General features: G+C 52.5%; 1 protein-coding gene across 4 annotated transcripts in view; it reads right to left on the bottom strand.

Moving 5' to 3' along the window:
• PRKAG2 (protein kinase AMP-activated non-catalytic subunit gamma 2) overlaps window positions 1-19,830 on the bottom strand; it is a 264,343-nt gene that overhangs the window by 235,807 nt on the left and 8,706 nt on the right. The gene's annotated exons all lie outside the window — the stretch shown is intronic.

Below are 19,830 nucleotides of genomic sequence, written 5' to 3'. Positions count from 1 at the left end.
AGGGATCCTGGAAAACAGGGCAGGGTGAGTGGCTCAAGGGGGACTGGGCTTCCCCCAGTGAGGCATGTGGTGGCCAGGCACCTACCTTCTCTGAGCTTCGGGTCCTCACCTGTCACATATGAATATTAAGTTAGTTAGAGAACGTAAAGTGCCTAATAAGTGCAAGTGAACATATGGCTTAGAGATTTGGAGTCAGAGCTATGAGTGTGGCTCCCAGCCCAGGAGGGGTGCTGTGGGGCCAGGCCTGTGGCACAGCGCAGCCATGGGGTTGGAGGGAGAGAAGGGGAGGGCAGCTTCCAACTGCCGTTAATGCATCCCTAAAGCTCACTTACAAGCACTCTACATGCAAATCTCCTTCTGATGCAACTCCTCGATCTTAGAATTCAGGTGTAGGTGCATCTTCTGGACAGAGAACAGGTAACCTATTGGATGCCCTTCGCGTCCAATTCTGGACAGCACTGTTGACCTGGCTCCATCTACATGGACAAGTCTGGTTGCATCCATGCAGGTTTAGGAGCCAACATACCAGCCATACCAATATACCAGTACATACAAAGAGATGCTTCCACATTTGTGCAAACACACAGGTGTGGACGCCAACATACATGTGTGTAAATTTACGTGTGCAATGCTCTGCTGCACCTACAGCTTTTTTTTAAGATTTTTTTTTTAATTTGAGAGAGAGAGAGAGAAAGAGGGAGCACATGAGCAGCGGGGAGAGGCAGAAGGAGAAGGAGAAGGAGAAGGAGAAGGAGAAGGAGAAGGAGAAGGAGAAGGAGAAGGAGAAGGAGAAGCAGGTTCCCCACCGAGCAGGGAGCCAGACTCTTGGACATGGGACTCAATCCCTGGACCCTGAGATCATGACCTGAGCCTTAGGCAGATGCTTCACCAAATGAACCACGCAGGTGTCCAATCTATAGCTTTTGATGCAGGTCCGTGCACACACACATGGTACACACGGACAATGGATGGGCCACCTGTCTAGAACCTAGAATAAACCATAAAGTTGGCATCTGAGGGATGCCTGGGTGGCTCAGTGGTTGAGCATCTGCCTTTGACTCAGGGCATGATCTCGGGGTCCTGGGATGGAGTCCCGCATCGGGCTCCCCACAGGGAGCCTGCTTCTCCCTCTGCCTACATCTCTGCCTCTCTCTGTGTGTGTCTCTAATGAATAAATAAATAAAATCTTTAAAAAAAGAAAAGCTGGCATCTGAAAACAAATGGAACCCAAAAGCAGAGCGATATGTCATTTTGTTAAGTTCTGAAGCTTGCATACATCAGACACCATGTCCCAGCCCGTGGGCTGCCCTGCGGAATGACTGTGATGTGGAAAAGTTGCCCAGGTCAGGCTGAACTATGACATGGCTGTGGCTGTTGCTAGGTTTTCCGCATGTGTTGCCCTGTTGTTGTTCTCCCAAAAGTTTAATAAATTATGTCACCAAAAATAAAGAAATTTCTGGAGCAAAGTTGAAGCAATATCTCACTGGTGTGCTTCCAGAGAGAATGAATGGATTTATCCTTCTCCTTCCAGGATCTGAGATCACACGACCCGTCTATCCACGTTGGGGTGAGGCCTCCCAAGGAAGCTTAGACTGGAGCGGGAGACCACTTATTGCCACACAAATTAACAAGATAAATTCATAGAAATCAGCAGACTCAAGGTCAGGAAGATTTGGGCCCCATTCAAACATCAGACCAAAGCCAATGCTCTTTTTGATTAAGAGCAGATGGGAATCCACCCTCTTCATATCTGTCAGCTGAGGAGCTATGACCTAAGGCACTGCCGCCCTCAGCGTTGGGCCAGGGAGCCCAAGGGAAAGACATGAGACTCAAGCCTCAGGAGGCTCACAGGCGCCATCAAGAGCAGACCATGAAGGGGGCAGCAGTAGGCACAAGGAATCTCCAACCTGGGGCCTTGACTCCACATCTGGCCACAGACAGACTGGCTTCTCAGCCTTCAGATCCCAAGGCCTCATCCTGAACCTCAACTCTTGGTCGGGGTTCGGAGCGCGGAGGTAGGCCAGGGAGGAAGCAAGCATAGAAACCAAGCCTTTTCCAAGGGCTTGGCAAGCACCAGCCCTACACCCTGTAGGATGGGGAGGCAAAGGAGTGTGGCGGGGCCATGGGAAAGCCAAGGTGACTCCCCTCAGATGCTGGCACTCGGGGCCACTGTCTGCTGGTGACCTCTGGGCCTCAGCTTACTCATCTGTAAAATGGGGAGATGCTACTAAGCTGTCCCTCACCTCTGACACCAGTCTAGCCCTTAGCTCCTGCGGTTCTGTGAGGTCGGTGGGCTTCCCAGAGGAGGGCCAGCCATTTAACAGGCTGTCAACAGGCTTGGACGAGGCAAAAGGCCCTTCCAACTAGGGGAGGGTACCTAATCGGGCGGAGTTTTTTCCAACACCTCTCATAGATTAGACAATTATTTTAAGTGCGCCATCCCCAGGAGTCTTTAAAACATGAAACACAGCAGACTAGAGCCTCCCACAGTGGTGGCCATGACGTAAGCACTACAGAAGTGTTAAGCCCTCCTTCTTATCATCTCTACTGTAGGCCTCAGTGCAAACACCATAACCTCACCGCGGAGCAGCATACTCGCAGCAGCACACGTAACGTGTGCATGTGGGGTCAATTGTGTCCATTCCACATGGGAATGCAAGCCCCCTGACTTAGGGATTTCCAACAGTTTTGTTAACTGATATGCCCAGCATCTCAGACCGTGCCTGGCACCAGCCAGATGCCCGAGAAATATTTGTTTGGACAACTGGATCCATATCATTTCACGAAAAGGCAAGTTCGGGGACCAAGAGGTAAGGGAAAAATAAAAGGAACAGGGGTTGTGGGGACATTTTTAGGTTTCTGCCTGCCTCCCCACCCTCCTTACCCAAAATGGTGTGACGGGGCAAGGGATACAGCTGGGGGGTCAGAGGCCTTCCAGCTCCCCAGTGGTAGGACTCCCCAACTCACCCGCTCCGCAGAACCACCAGCAACCCCTGGAGTCTGCTGCTCGGGGCCCCTCTGCCTTCGTTCTGGGGCTAGGTTCTCCCATGAGCTGGGGGCCTGGCCAGCAGAGCAAAGATGGGAGGTCACCCCAGCAGAGGGCTATGAGGGGTCTCCGGAAAGGCCAGCCAGCTGCGGGCAGGGAGCAGTGAAGCCACAGTGGTGACAGTTCCCTCACAGATAACCTACTCTGATGCTTCCATGTTTGTTATCACCGTTTATGGTGAGCCATCACTGGCTTTCCACTTCTGCTGGTCCTAGGATGTTTCTTTCTCTGTCTTTTTTTTAGGATTTTATTTATTTATTCATGAGAGACACACAGAGACAGAGACATAGGCAGAGGGAGAAGCAGGCTCCCTGTGGGAAGCCCAATGTGGGACTTGATCCCAGGACCCTGGGATCATGACCTGAGCCAAAGGCAGACGCTCAACCACTGAGCCACTCAGGTGCCCCCTAGGATGTTTAAGAATATTTAAGAGGGGCGCCTGGATGGCTCAGCTGGATAAGGGTGTGACTCTTGGTTTGGCTCAGGCCATGATCTCAGGGTCATGAAATTGGACCCTGCGTCCAGCTCCCCACTCAGTGGGAAGTCTGCTCCAGAGTCTCTCCCTCCCTCCCTCCCTTTCTGTCTCTTCCTGCTCATCCCCCTCTCTCTCTCAAATAAACAAATCTTTAAAAAAAGATTTAAGTTAAAAAAATTATACTTCAATAGGATACAAATCAAACTGTGCAGGTTCAATGAATGCAGTTTGGGACTAACCTGTCCCATGATCCTGCCTCTGTTTCCCTGAGGGGTCATTAATTAGGACATCAGAGGGAGATGGCATTTCTGCCGAGGTGTGAATACATGTGTGCGTGGATCTGCATGTGTGCGTGTATGTATGTGTGTACATGTGTATGTGTGTAGCTGCATGCATGTGTGTGTGTGCAACTGTGTGAGTATATGTACATATGTGCACTTCAGTGTGCAGCTGTGTGTGTGTATATATGTATCTGCATGTGTGAAGCTGTCAGCATTCTTCCAATTTCTTTGCAAAAATGAATCCTACTTTTACAATCACCACAGGTTTCAAGAAATAGTATGTACTAACACATTTTCCCTATTTGCACATTTCCAAAGTTTGGTCCGCGGAAGTTTCCATGACCGTTCTGTGAAACATGGTCATAATGAGGAGGTCCACCAGAGCCCACCATTGGGAACAGGACCCAGCTGTTTTGCAAGGGAATTTGTGCTTTAATGACACAAATGTGAGTCCCTACCTGCTTATTAAATTTTTGTCTTGCAAAATCACCAAGGCTCTGATAGTAAAAGTGGGCATGGGTGTAAAATGTGGGGGAGAGGTCAAAATGCACAAAGCCTGTGCCTGCAGGGGGCTGCCTCTGAGGGAAGAACGGGTGGGATGGTTACGGAATTTCCCTGTGAAACCGCCTGGACCTTGCAGGAAGACTGTGTCCCTTGGCTGGGGCCCCTGGCTACCTGGTGTCATGCTGGGCACACCAGCAGTTGCGCTGTGCAACCAGGCTGGGGCTGGCAGAAATATGCCTCCTTGGCAAAGCAACCAAGGGGAGCCCCTGACCTGTGGGTAATTCCCCCCTCAGCCAAGGGTCATGTGTGGTTAACTGGTAGGGGCAGGGGGCTGCCAGGGCACAGAGGTGAGTTAGGTGAGCTGGTCTTAGGTGACTTTCTCTCCATTGTCAGCTCTGGTCCTTTTTTCAAGCCACATCGTCATGGGATGGTGGGCCCCCAGCACTTCCTGGCTGGCCTCTGTTCAGGAACTACTCTTTCTTAGGCCCTTAAAGCCTGAGACCCTGGTGGAACACTCTACCCAGGCTACACCCTGGGTACCTTCCCATCTCCATCCCTGTCCAGGGGCTTTATCATCCTCTGAAGACTCAGATCCTCCAAAGGGACAATGAGCTAATCTGGTAAACTGAATGGGGTGGCCCTGCCCTCTCTCCACTCCCAGCAGATCCCCCCTCTTGCCCTGCATGGGAAGTCTTGCAAGTGGCTTTCCTTCTAGACACAAGGCTTCCTTCCTCTGGGGTTCCAGGTCAAGAGAAAAGGTGGTATGCACCCTCCCTTCCCCCCCATGTCACACCAGCAGGAACCCCTGCAAGCAGGTGACACTCACACAGACCATCAACCAGCACCACAGATCTGGACTGCTCTTCTAGGCCAGCCGTTAACCATTTACCAGGTGCCCACTGGCCCTTTGTGCTGCAAGGGTGCACCCTACCTGCCCCCCGCCCGCCCCTGTCCCGGGCTGTGAAGCCCAACTGCAAAGGCCAAGGCTTCAGAACACGACTTTTGTGCACCGACCAGGTGAAACCTTGGACAGACACCTTTCATTTTTTGATCATCACAAGATGAGAAAACAAAACTAAAGATAACAAATAACTTTTAAGCTCAAATTCAGTTTGCACACATCATCTCGTGTCTCCTTCACATCCCATCCCAGGTGAAGAAGGGGCGGGGGCTGGCATAGCCGCCCAGAGCTGGCCTAGGCAGGCCTGGGGCCCAGTTTCCTGCTCCCACGAGCTCTTCCCAATAGCTTCTGCTCCTGAAGAAAAACTAATTACTATTTAGGAAGTTGTTTGTGATCCCTGGTGGAAACAGGGGAGTTTAGCTGTGCTGAGGGCATGAAGCAAGCACGGGCACACTCTGCCGCCTTGGCATGCTCTCAGGCCTTGAGAGGCAAGCTGCCTAGGGAAAGGATTTCCTGATGAAGCGTCTTTGGAGAAAGTTCTGGCGGTCAGAGCACTCTCCCACCCTCGAGGCTCAGGCAGCGCTGGCAATACTCCAGTTTCCTTGAACTCATCTGCTAGCATCCCAGTGATCTCAGGAGACCAGAAGATGGGTGGGGCAGCCCGAGGTCAAGGCACTGCCTGCCTCAGTTTCTCTGGGTCTCTGTCTAGAGGGTCAGGAGAGCCAAAGACAGGGGATGAAGAGACACAAACCCTGCTGTATTCTCATCCTTGGGCGGCCCCTACAGAGCACCACACGCGGCAGGGGGGTCTCAAACCACAGACACATACTCTCTCCCAGTCCTGGAGGCTGAAAGGCCCGAGTCAGGTGTTGGCAGAGTGCCCTCTTACACCTGCAGGGGACAACCCTCCCTTGGCTCTTCCAGCCTCGGGTGGTGGCAGTCTCTGCCTCGTCCTCTCTGTAGTTGTGCTTCCTCTGCTCAAAAGGACACGGTCCTACTGGATGAGGGGCCCGCTTTGGCATCACAACCAATTCCATCGGCGGTGACCCTATTTCCAAATAAAGCCACAATCTCAGGTACCTTGATATATCTTTTGGGGGGACACGATCAGCGCACAGCGCCTGCTACTGCTGGGCGTGACCTCTCTGGGGAATCCCTCCATGCTCACACCCCAGTGCTCTATGGGTTTCCAGACGACTGTGCAGCTATCCCAAGAAGAGGCATCACTGGGCTGCAGGGTGCCCAGCCCCAGGACCCTGGGCCCTGGCCAGTGCACAGGCCCCGGGTAAGAGCGCCGGTGAGGCCGAGACTCCTGGCACCACAGGCCAAGGGGACCCCAACACAGGCAGCTCAGTGACTCAGAATAGGCAGGAGGGGAGCACAGAAATAAGCCACTGTTGTCCATACCGGGCACTTTGAACAATTACCCTGGGACAGTGCAGGTGAATCAGGCATGTCCGAGACAAACCAGGGACAGTCCCCTGACTCAGGGAGTTTCTTGACCGTTTCATTGGAAGGCACCCTGCCGGAAGGTTTCTCCTGGAAGAAAATTCAACTTGCCTGTTTATTTAAATTGTAAAGTAGCTGACCAGAGAGGGCACAACGATTATTACCTCAACTGAGAAAGGGAAGAAATGAATCTCAGATATAAAGGGACTGGTCCTGTGCTCTGCCTTGCAATCACCTGACATGGTGGATATTCACTCTGTCTTACAGGTGGGAAGCTGAGGGCCAGAGTAGCAATTGTCCTCTCGGGATGAACCAGCCCAACATCACAGCCAGTGGAGCCTGGATTTGAACTCATGTGCTTGGGTTCCCAAACCCTTTAGTTTTCCCCAGCTCTTTCCACTCACCCCACCCACACTGTCCTGTGTCCAGGAAATAAAGCCCATCCCAGCCTGCACCGGCTGCCCACCTCCCCAGATTATCTGCCAGTGAAGCACAGGAGGGCACTGGATGCCAAGGAGAAGAGGGAAGCACTCTGACCCCTTCTCATGGAGCTTGACAATAATCTGATGGCACCCTGAGTCTGACAACAGCAAATCAGAAGTCCTCCATGAGCCAGTTTCTTGGCCTCCAGAGGCCATGACCTCCACCTGCTTCCACACCAAGGAAGAGGTGGGGCTGCAGCCCGGGGGCCCCAGCGCCTCCAGCCCTGATGGCCAGGACTTGTGCTAAACGCCTTCTCTTCTCTCTGCCCCAACGCCTTATTCTGAGAAACAAATGACTGACCCTCTTCCTCCTGAGACAACCGTCATCCAGCAGATTTTTAATGGCCTAGGAGGGAAATATCACAAAACAAACACATACTGAGCAAAGGGAGGGGGGAAACCACTCAGCAAAGGCCAGAGTTCAGCTTGGTTATGACAATCAATTGTGAAAAGCCAAACCCACAACTTTCCGGAGCGGGAGTGCGTCTTCCTGCTGACATAATGCGCTTGGGCACTTGGCTAAAAACAAGTTTTCCCCGTTTGAGGCTGGCACATTTGGGGCCTCTGCAAACAGGTCGCTTCTGCTTTTGCCAAAGCTAGCTTCCCCTTTTCTGGAAACTGCTCCCCCCCACACACACACAATCTGAGTCCGCAAGGCAGCCTCCCGCTCCCTGGGCTGGGCTCTGGGATGTGCATCACAAACAGTTCAGTTGTGGGTGAGTTGTTTTTCTCTGATGTAGATGTTTCTCTCCAAAGCCTGCTACAAGTGGAAATTTCCGTATTCCCCTGTTCAGCAGAAATTACAGGCTTCAGTTTCATCATCACTATCAAACCATTAACCATTAACCCTTGACACCCCGGGGGAGCCCTGGAGGAAACAGCCTGGGGCACATTCCTGGGGCTGGCAGCTGCGGAGGCTGGGAGGCCCCTTGTGCCAGGAGGACCAGAGGTACGAGCTTCTGGAGGCGGGGCGGGGGGCGGGGGGCGGAGAAGTACTAGAAGCCTTACTTTTCATCGATCCTCCTCCACACCTCACGTCCAAATGTCTTACTCTGCATTATTACCTTCTGTGAACTGAGTGCATCTTCAATCCTATCACGTCTGAAGCTCACTCACTGCTCAGATTCCTTGGCTTCTGCAGGGGTATAGACATGAAGGGGCCCTGGAGCTGTGCCCTGTGTCCCCTGGACCCTCCGCTGGAGCGCAGGGGCAGCAGACACAGCACAGAGAAGCCTTCCAGTGAGCCCCACGTGGGGCCAGACCAACATGGGAAGCCAGGCCCTGTCCCCCTCCTGCACCTCTCCCCTCCTCTGCATCTGGAATACCTGCCTCAAAGCAAACTGCCAATAAATAGTGATAATGAGCGGATGGACACCTCAGAACCCAGACACCTGCACAAAGCCTGCAGACTAGAATAAGTGCCTAAAAAGACAGCAGTGGGGGACTGGCCCCTGGGGACAGGAGCGGCTGCAGCCCTAAGAGTATAACCTCCTGGGAGTAAGAGCCCACTGTGTTCACACCGCCAAGCCCCGCAACACACCCCACCGCTTGTGAGATGCATTAGGGCCACAGAGGCCAGCTTGTGAGACACAGGGATCAGCCCCAGGATTGCAGATTCCACCCCCGAGTTCCAGGGCTCCCACAGTAACACCAGCAGCTTAGGCACCCCAATCCCACAGAAACATGGGGGCAAGCAGGGAGAGAAGCAGCTCAGAGTTTGACTCCTCTCCCTAGAGTGCCAGGCCCCAGGTCTTCCTCTTCACCTCTTGTGGTCCTGATTGAACATACCAGCATCCACCAGCATCCGCCAGCATCCACCAGCAGGAGGCAGACACCCACCCTGGGCCGGCACCCCAGGCAGGCAGGGGATATCTGGACCATTTGTTCTAGGTCTGGCCTACATAGAATTCCCCCCTGAGGAGGGGGCAGCTGCCTCCAACCTCTTCCTGAGCATTCTGGGTGTCTCCGGAATCCAGCCTAGGGCAGGGTTTCATGAATCCCTCTCAGAGCCTGCCTCCGAGCCATGACATGACAACTTTTTAAAAATAGGTGATGACTGTGACAAGGCCAACACGTGCGGCTCCCCAATCACAGGCCTGCATCTGGGGGGAGGGGGGACACACGGCCCGCAGCCCAGCCTCAAGGCAGGAGGCCAGAAAAAGGAAGATAAACACTGGGTTTCAGCAAAGGGAGGGGGAGGGGGTGGAAAACCAAAATGCCAGGGTTGGCAATAAAATAATTTGCAGTTTTGAGTCTTAGCTGTTTAAAACTGATTCTCGGATACTTTTTTGTATGTCAATTTAAACAATTTTATATGGTGGATGAACCAGATATTAGGTAAACTCTAAGATTATCATTCTTGAGGTTAAAAACTTGGTCATATATGGGATAATTTATTTGGGTTAGCCTAATATGATCAACTGCTTTTTACCGCCAAGGAAATGGGGCACGAAGATGACAGGGATGGATGTGCCTCAAACCAAGACTTCCCCCTCTGAATCCAGGCTCTTCCTGAGAACCGTCGCATTGCTTCCGGCCCCTAAACCACGACAGAATCCAGGACCCCTCATGTCACAGGCACCTGCCTGAGGACACTCAGATCTTCCACCACAAAACCAAAGCCAAAATCCTTACCCCAGCTCCCTTCTCATTCTACGACATCATCATGCTGTGCCCAACTCAGATCATAAAGTCCTCCTGTCCTTCTGGCCACTGTCGTTTATTCTTCTAAAGATAAAATTAAAATGAACCTCCAAGCAGCTTGATTCAACTTGCAAATTCCAGTAAACCAAACCCGGTATACCAGTGTCTCCTGGTCTGTAACCATATGTCTGGATCTATGTGTGTCTCTCTCAATCTCTTTCTCAATGCACAACATACACATGCACACAGGCACACATGTGTGTGACCCTCTAGTGCCCAGGAGCACATGCTCCCGTGTTGCGGGTTGTCAGGCTGAGGGTGGCATGGTCCTTGACCTCCCCCCGGGCCGTATGAGGCTTGGGCCTGGGGAGCCCCTGCCCAAAGTGAGCCCATCCTGAGCGCCTGTGTATGTACCCTCACACATCCTGGGCACGTGGAGGCAGACTGGGGCCCCCTGAGCAGAAGAACTGTGTGACATAACCATGCAGCCCCCACCCCTGCAGGGGGAATTGGGTCTGTTGAGCCCGAAGGTTCACAGGGTCGTAAAGACCTTCCAGAATGAAGTTTGCAGGGGTTAGGCGACCCCCACTGGAGTTTGTACAACTGAGCCTGGACTCAGCTGGGTGGCAGGGGACAAGAGCATTTTCACCTACACTCAGACACAGGGGCTGTCAAGAATCAGAGTCCCCTGTTCTCCTGTGCCATATCTTTTGATTCTCGAACCACTGACCTGAGGGAGGGATGAGCCCATGGGAGCCCATGGAGCCGAGTGATGTGCTGGGGCACGCTGCAAGAAACGACAGAGTTCCTGAGGGGGACAGACTCCCTGCCTAGCTTGAGATGGCTGTGGGACTCTGCTCTTCCTGGGCTGAGCCTGGGCACAGGCTGCACATACACTGCTCCCATGCCCCGCACCCTGAACCACCCCTACCCCACACACCCCGACCCGCCCTGCGGTCCATGCATCCAAGCGCCCACACCCCGACGTCCACACACCCACCCTCCACACCCTACTGCACACACCCCACTGTCTACATCCCAGGGTCCGCACTATATCATCCAAAGAGATAGCAGGAAGATCAGTGCGTGTGGGATGTGCCATCAGGGAAGTGGGGCAGGTGGGAGGAGGGAAGAAACAGGAGGGCAGAAATAAAAAGGACGAGGAATAGGCCCAGCTCCACACCCCCACCTGGCATACGGCCCCATGGAGATTTGTTTGTTTGCTTGCTTAATTAGAATTTATCAAAAAAAGAAAAAGAAAAGAAAAAGAATTTATCGAGTGCCAATGATATTTATTTATAGCCTATCTTCATTACCCAAGCAGGCTGCAATGCAGCAGGATAAAGCACAATATAAGAGGAGCAAGAGCAGCCACTGAAGAAGCAATCAGGGCAGACGTGGAGAGACGCTGCACCAGGAGCTGTGGGGCCCGACCGCACATCTGCTCCTGGGGCTCCTTCAGCATCACAGCCAACGAATGAAGAAGATGCTTTAATAATTATAATCATTCAAGTTTGCTGCATGCCGGGCATTCAGGTGAGGTCATTTTATTCTCAAAACAGCCCTCAGGTGGGCATTCTTGTTGCTGGTTTACAAACGAAGCTGCTTAGACTCAGCAGTACCTAGGGGCTCGTCTAGGTACAGACACAGTAGGTGGGAAACCGAAGTGCCCAAATCTCGTCGAAATCTTTCCAAGACCAGTAATCTAACAAAGGGTCCTTGGGAAATACACAGGTGACAGGCAACATCCATCCTGTGATGTTTGCAGCTCCCAGGCAGGCATTTCGAGAACCTTCCACACACCCCCTCCACCCACTAGGACTTTAGGGGGAATGGGAAGAAATCTTACAGGGAAAGATTCTGGAGGCAACCACACCTGCTTCAACGTTGGCTTTGCCTCTCACCAGCTGTGTCTTGTGGGCAAATCACTCAGTCTCCCCACGACTCAGTTTCCCCAACTGTAGAAATGGATGCAGGGGGCAGCCCTGGTGGTCCAGTGGTTTAGTGCCACCTTCAGCCCAGGGTATGATCCTGGAGACCCAGGATCAAGTCCCACATCGGGCTCCCTGCATGGAGCCTGCTTCTCCCTCTGCCTGTGTCTCTGCCTCTCTCTCTCTCTCTGTCATGAATAAATAAATAAAATCTTAAAAAAAAAAGAAATATGTGCAGGAACACAAACTGGACTGAGCTAATGAAGAGCTAAGGGACAGAATACGTGGTAGAGGCCATCGAGGTGCTGAGCCCCTTACCGAGTGTCCCATCAACACGTGTCTCTCAATTTCACTTGAAGGTGACCTGACAGAGGAACAGGCAGACAAACCCCACGGCACCAAGGGCCGTGTCCCCACAGGAACCTGGCTCGCCAGTGCCTCTCTGCAGGTGTGGCGACCAAAGGAAGATAATTGGGTCAGAAGGCAGGTTTTTCAAGCCTAGTGAAACCTAGCTCTAAAGAAACTACAAAACAAAGGATGAGAAGAGATTCAGGGCAGGGAGACAGATGAAAATGAAAAAAAAAAATTAAAGAGAAACACAAGGGGGGAGAGAAAATCAAGCAAAGTTGGGGATAAAGAGAAACCACCCAACTGCAGCCTGAGTTCTGAGTGTCCACCTACATCCATCGGCTTTGATATCAAGGGAACCCTTTCCTGGACCCAAAGACACCAGCCAGTGCAAATTCTGGAAAGTAATATGAGGGAAAATCCCATGACCCATCAATTCTCAAATAGCCGAGGAGCAGTCACTGCTGTAAAGGGTGTTTGCTGAGGACAAAGAGAGGCAGAGGTGGAGGCCATGGAGGTGAGTCAGGGCCCGTCCTGGGTGGCCTTCACAATGCTTCTTCTCTTGCCAGCTGGCTCCCTGCTGCAGACCACCGAGGCAATGCGCAGGCTTGGAGCTGGGGGTCCGCCTGCCTCCGAGAAGCTGTGCCCCAGGGGTTCCATCCTTCACACTCATTCGTCCCGCAGTCACTCTCATCCCTTCCGCACATGTCCTCAGAGTGAACTTTGCCACCCAGACCCTGGGGCTGTAGGGCGCAGTGGTGGTTCGGCACAGGGTTCAGGGACGAGGCAGCTTGGCCTCTATGCACCTATCTTCCCACCTGTAGAATGGGCACAATAATGACACTGACTCACTTGGCTTAAGTAAACTAATGCACACACATGCTCGGGCATGCCGGCTCATGAGTAGTAGCTATTTCTGTTAGCCACTGTTTCTCTTCCTTTCTCTCGAGGCTGACCTTGAGAATCATTGGAGCCAAATGCCACCTAGATGGCACAGTGCAAGGCAGATGTGACTGTTCCTCCCACCTTTGATACAACTCTGACCTTTGTCTCCTGTACCCAGAAGGGAAAGGGGTAGAAGAGACACAGTAGCAGGTCTGGCTCCTTCAGCTGTCCCAGGAAAAGTCCAGCATCCGGATGCGCCTCCCCAGGAGTGGAGGGCTTACTCCCAGCTGTTGGCAAAGCTGCAGGAAGGTGGCACTTGGCTGCCCGCCCCTTGTGAGGAGTGTCCAGGCTGGGAGGCCACTGTGCCCAGGCCCAGACGCAGCCCTGATCTTATAACTCTGCACAACTCTGAAGTGGCCACGGAGGCCTTCGTGAGACTACAGCGCCCCTCAGCTCCCTGCTCCCCTCACGCTCCCAGAAACATCCACATACTCAATCCCGGGTCTGAGTCTGCTAATCCAAGAACCCAAGCATGATGCACAGGTGCTTTCAGGGACCAGAAAGACCAAGAGAACGTAAATTCCACCGATGCGTCTAGGGTCCAGATGCAGAGGAGAAGGGACCTTCTTCCAGCCACCAGGGCCTCCATCTCTCGAGGGGAGTCTTCAAAAGCTCTCAGATCATAGCCACCTGGAGAGCCAGAGTCCTCCGAGCAGGGGCTGGACTCAGGCCAGTGCCTCTCCCGTCTGTCACAGTACAGACTCAGAAAAAGCAGCCCCTGAGGCTTCTGCAGGGTCTGTGGGCAGTGTCACCGCACTGCCCAGGACCACCGACCTTGGGGACGGTGACCACTGGGCCATTCCTGAGCAGCACCTGCTGGGAAGGCAGAAGGCCACAGCGTGACCAAGGGGACAATCTTCTCCACCTTCCCCTCCTCTCAACAGAAGCCCAGCCTTCTGTTGGACAAGGGGGTGATCCAGACAGCCCCCCTCAGACATGTGTGATTCTCTAAAGAAAGAAGCCAAGGGTGGCAGAGGCCCGTTGTGATCTCCAGGAGGCAGGTTGGGCCCAGCCCTTCCCGGGATTTCATCCACTGAGCTAAGGGAAGCTTGATTAGGAAGGGCTGCTGGGAAGGGCTTTCCAGGGGTGACTTGCCACCCAGCTGCGGGGCTCCCGCCTTCCTGTCCCTGCCCACTTGAGGCCTTGTGCCCAGAAGCCGCTCTGCAGTTGGTGCCAGCACCCAGAGCTGCCCTCTGATTTGTCAGAGCCGAGTGGCTTATGCTGCATGCTTCTCTCTCACACTTGCTCAGCCCCCCCCCAGCTGGGTGCCTTACAGAGACAGTTCCCATTAAGTCAGCAGGATCACTCTGGGCCCCTCCCGCCTGGCCCTGTCGGCCTTCTCAGAACCATGGGAGGAGGGCACCCGCCTGGCTGCCCCAACTGGCCCCGCTGGACCGGCCTGTTTCAGGTGAGGACCGCTTGCCAGCACACTAGAGACTCATGCACATCTCTGTCCAGGATCAGTGCTGAAATGAGTGATGAATCACTGAGCCCTGGACCCACTTAGACAGGAGTCATCAGTGGCAGCGGAAGGAAATCTCTGGTTATGGGACTTGCCCAAGTCAGCAAAGCTGGTGGATGAATGTGGGATTGGGGTCGTAGCCTCCCTTCCACCATGTGGTCCTTCCATCATGGCCCCTGGCCCTGCCTCACGGGACTGAAGGATGGGAAGGACAGTAGGCCACTGAATACCTGTATTCAACAGGTATCACAAAATGGGGCCTCTAGACCTGGGTGGGGGAGGGGGGACCTTCCAGTCCCTTTGAGGCTCTATCTCCCCATCAAATCCTTCACCCCTCCCTTAAGGAAAAACTAGTGGTCAGCAGCCCACAGGGCTCCCCCAGCCTGGAGAGGCACTGCCAGCAGGTCCCCCAAAAGGCTCAAGGAGCCAGGAGGCTGCAAAAGGCCCCCCTTCGTTCTCTGTGCCCAAGATAACAGAATTTGCTAAAACACACTGACCCTCCCATTCTGCTCCCTGCCTACACTTCACTTGGCTCCTCTCACCCCTGCCCTGGCTCTGTGGCCATCTCTCCTTCATTCACTCTCGGAATGTGTTCTAGTCCATTCCTGGCAGCGGGGAGGGGAGAAGAAACAGCTCCCGGGGCTCACAGTGGCTCAGGGCCTTGGCCCTTTGGACTATCTCCCTGCCAATAAGGAAATCTGCCAAACAAACATGCACATGTATTTAGCCAAAGCATTACAAGGGGTAAAAACAAATTCCCATTTGAATGTATCATTAAGAATCACCTCCAATGAAAAGAAGATTATCTTACCTGGAGTGGGATGGTGGCGGCTACATCCTTAGGGGGACCTTACCCATGGGAGAGGAAACCAACATTCCTAGGTCACCACCTCCCTGCTTCTCCCCTTGTATCTCATTTCAGTCCCCCCCAAGCCCTGTGGGGGAGGTGGGGACGATGATCTACCTTTGATGGGTGAGGAGTTGGAGGCTCGGGAAATATCGGGAAACGGCCCCAGAGACGATGGCACTAGCACTGCAAGGTTGACCCCTCCTGCATGTCACCCTCCAACAGGGCAGAGGAAAACCATCACGGCCCCCCTGCTCCCACCACAGATTGTGTTCTAGAGCCTTTCGCACAAATGACGGCTAGGTCCCTGTCTGTCTGTCCCCCGAGTGGGAGGATGCTCTCCCCTCCTCCAGTGTGAAGGCAGGGAGGCAGAGGCACCTGGCCTTGTACCAACCGTCCTGTCCCTCCCTGTTTATGCTCCACATCTTCTGTCAGTCTAAATGCCAGCCTGGTTTCTAATCAAAGGATTATCATGCCACCTAAAATATCTCCTGGCATATTTATGATGCTCTTACTAGTCAATTAGCCTGAGCAAAAGCCCAAATAACTTTCTTAGGTAGGAGAAAAAAAAGGGGGGAAAAAACAACTCCTAAAAATTGCTCAAAGGCGGAAAAAAACAACTCCTAAAAATTGCTCTTTAACTGAGCCGACAAAACATGGTTTCCCTGAAAATTATTTTTTCATAAGATTTGCATAGCCACGCCTGGGTGGCTCAGTGACTGAGCGTCTGCCTTCAGCTCAGGTCATGATCCCAGGTCCTAGAATCAAGTCCCATATCGGGTTCCCCCCATGGAGCCTGCTTTTCCCTCCGCCTGTTTCTCTGCCTCGTTCTCTGTGTCTCTCATGAATAAGATCTTAAAAAAAAAAAAAAAAAAAAAAAAAGACTTGAAGAGAATGGACTCATCCAGATTTTCAAAATTAGTTCACAGAGTTGACTAAGCATTTGGATTCTCAAAGAATATCTATTATTTTCTTTTCTCCCCCACTTAGCTGGGCTTTTGCATTTCCTCACGATCACCGTCATCATCTTAGAATCAGCCGTGTGGGAGGTGGTTTCCCGGGGCAAGGAGATGAAAGGTGCAGATGCATGCCATCCTCAAGGAGCAGGTGGTCTCATTAAGGAGACAAGAGTCTGGCCACCCTGCCCCAGTCTGAAGGAAGCCAAGGCACGGGGCGGGGGGGGGGGGTTAGTCTGCATTTCCCTCTGCCTCCCCCCTGCTCATGCTCTTTCTCTCTTGCTCTCTCTCAAATAAATAAATAAAAATATGTTTAAAAAATTAATTCAAAGCAACTCTGAAGGGCTATCCCAGTTCCAGAATGTTCGAGCAGGTCAGTGGAGGCCTTTGTTATGACTGCTTCACAGTCCAGCTCCTCCCTCTGCCTCAGCCGGTTTTCTTTCCTTCCCCTACCACTGAAGGACCAAAGCTAGAGGCACAGAATCACCGGCTAAGAATAATTTTTAGGTGACGGTAACAAAGATCATTTGAGGGGAGCTCACCATGAAGCAAGGAATATAACCAAATGTGTCCATTTGACCTTAAGTTGTTGTATTATGCTTATTATTTTATTATGGTAGTAAATTCTATGTCTACATGCCAAGCCTACCCTTGTATTGAATCTTTCCTGAAAACTGATGTTGCCCCATCCAGAGAAGGAGGGAGATGGATAGAGAATGGACTGGCTCCAGAGGCCGGAGCCAGGGCCTCGCTCCGAAATGACTAAATGCTCACTCACGGCCGCCCACAGCCCTTGGTTTTGAGCCACTGAAAACAGAGCTGCTTTGAATTCATTTTTTAAAAAGATTTTTATTTATTTATTTATTTGAGAGAGAGCGAGCGAGAAAGAGCACGAGCAGGGGGGAGGCAGAGGGAGATGCAGACTCCCACCCCACCCCCCACCCCCTTGCCCTGAGCAGGGAGCCTGATGCCGGGCTCAATCCCAGGACCCCGGGATCATGACCTGAGCCAAAGGCAGACACTTCACTGACTGAGCCACCCAGCACCCCTATATTTTGATTCAACCCAAGGTGTAGGTATCTCTGGCAGAGAATAGACAGGACCTTGGCTCTCCAGAAGCCTTCCCTCACCTGCGAGGGTGAATGCTGCCTGCCCCAATGTTCCTCAAGGAGAAAACCCGAGTTGTCATCCCTGCTTTGCCCCTGGCCAATCACGTGACCTTTGGCAAGTCCCTTTGCCCCTCCAGGCCACCTCCTCACTCTGAGGGGTCCCCAGTGAGCTCTCACCTCCTCTGGCACCTGGCAGAGAAGTCACCTGGCTGAGTTACTCCCTTAGACCCGTTTGGTACTGTTGCCCAGCATTTCCCTCCATCAGCAAGCTGAGAATATTCTATTATCTGTGCCCCACACTCACTTCAGAATCTCAGAATACACTTAACAAGCGAAAAAAGAGAAAAGTGACAAGACAAGGAACTTCTTTGTTCTTCTGGCACGGGCTTCTCCCCGGGAGCACACAGCACCCCTGATGCTGGCCTGGCTCTGGTGAGGAAGTGGAAGGTTGGGTGACCCAGCTTTGGAAGGACCCAGGGTATATGGCTCCTGCCTCACTCATGGCCCCACAGGAAGCCCCGTGGAGATCCAGCCTGCAATCCTCTCCTATATTCTCAGAATATAAGACGTATGCAAGGGCACTTGAGTGGCTCAATTGAGCCACCGACTCTTGGATTCATTCAGCTCAGATCATGATCTCAGGGTCATGAAATCAAGCCCCACGTAGGGCTTCGTGCTCCACAAGGAGTCTGTTTGTCCCTCTCCCTCTGTCCTCCTCTGGCTTAGGCACTCTCTCTTTCTCTCATTCTTTCTAAAACAGATAAAATCTTTTAAAAAAGGAATTATGCATATATATATATGTTACATATATATTTCTATAACTATATTAAAATAAGTATTGGGCAGCCCGGGTGGCTCAGCGGTTTAGCGCTGCCTTCAGCCCAGGGATCCTGGAGACCCAGGATCGAGTCCCTGATTATAAGAGTGATGATATTTCTACAGGCTTATTTTTGAGATAGAGAGATGGCTTATATAGAAATACACACCTGCCACATAGCCAGTGCTCCATTAGTATTAACTAAATCTGATGACAACCTTGTCCTCCCAGATGGTATCTGATAATCAATGATATTGATCAGTCATAGCTACTATGAATGAAACCACCCCCTGAGTGATGTCTGGATTTGGAGGAGGAACCTCTGGGGTGTTTGTTTACAGCAAATGCTACTAGATAAGAATGGGGCCAGGTGATGATGGCTCAAGCCCATAACCCAAAAGCCATGTGCACGGCCCACACTGCAAGGCAGGGTGGAATCAGGCATTTCCACCTTAGCCCAACAGACAGAGAGTGGCCAGTGTTCTGGAAGCTGAGCAGACTGAGCTGGGCTGGCCACTCCCATTCTCTACCCTCCCCCTTGCTCTCCATTCTAGGTGCAAGAGAAGGTGCTCCCGACAAGCAGGGTCCGGAGCTGCCACCCAGCCTTTTCTCAGGCCCTTGCCCAGGCCCGCCCACCTGCTAGGATTTCCACCAGAGGAGCCATCAGAAAGAGGAGGGGATCCCGGGAAAGACCCAGATCTTGGGGCAATGCAGTCAATGAGTGGTGGACGGTAGAAAGCCAGACAGGTTTGTGGGCCCTGTGCTACTTTCTCTGGGCAGTGCTGGGGTGTCCTGGCCCCTCGAAGCACCTGCTCACATGGCCCCACCACAACACAAGTGGTAGTTGGTTGACTATTGTCCCAGTGTGCTTCGAAGGCAGGGACCCTGATGTATTAGGTCTCTGGGGCCACCATAACACAGAGCCACAAGCAAGGTGGCTTAAAACAACACAACTGGGGCAGCCCCAGTGGCGCAGCACCGCCTGCAGCCCAAGGCATGATCCTGGAGTCCCAGGATCAAGTCCCATGTCAGGCTCTCTGCATGGAGCCTGCTTCTCCCTCTGCCTGTGTCTCTGCCTCTCTCTCTCTCTCTCTCTCTCTCTCTCTCTCTGCATCTCTATGAATAAATAAATAAAATCTTTTTAAAAAATTAAAAAAAAACCACAACTGTATTCTCTCATAGTTCTGGAGGGCAGAAGTCTGAAATCAAGGTGTCTGCAGGGCTTTGCTCCCTCCAAATCCTCTAAGGAGAGGGAGGATCCACTCTTGCCTCTTCCTGCTCCCAGGGGCCCCAGGTGTGCCTTGGCTTGTGGCTGCACCACACCAGGCTCTGTCCCTGTCCTCACATGTACTTCCCTCAGGGTCTGTACCCACATTCCTCTCTCCTTACAAGGGCACCCACCAGTCATACTGGATTCGGAGCCCAGGCTAATGGCTTTGTCTAAACGAGGCTCATTACTTCTGCAGAGACCCTATTCCCAAATAAAGTCACATTCACAGGCACCAGTGGTTTGGACTTCTATGTATCTTTTTTGGGGACATAATTCAACCCATACCCCTGTTCATCTTTGTACCCTCAGGGCCACCACATCACCTGGAAAACGGACAGGAATGAGTTGACTGGTTTCCCAGGGC

This window comes from Nyctereutes procyonoides, unplaced genomic scaffold (genome assembly GCF_905146905.1).
Source record: "Nyctereutes procyonoides isolate TBG_1078 unplaced genomic scaffold, NYPRO_anot_genome, whole genome shotgun sequence".
Classification (NCBI taxonomy): domain Eukaryota; kingdom Metazoa; phylum Chordata; class Mammalia; order Carnivora; family Canidae; genus Nyctereutes; species Nyctereutes procyonoides.
Note: the sequence above shows the minus strand (reverse complement) of the source record. Positions and strands in the feature narration are given on the sequence as shown.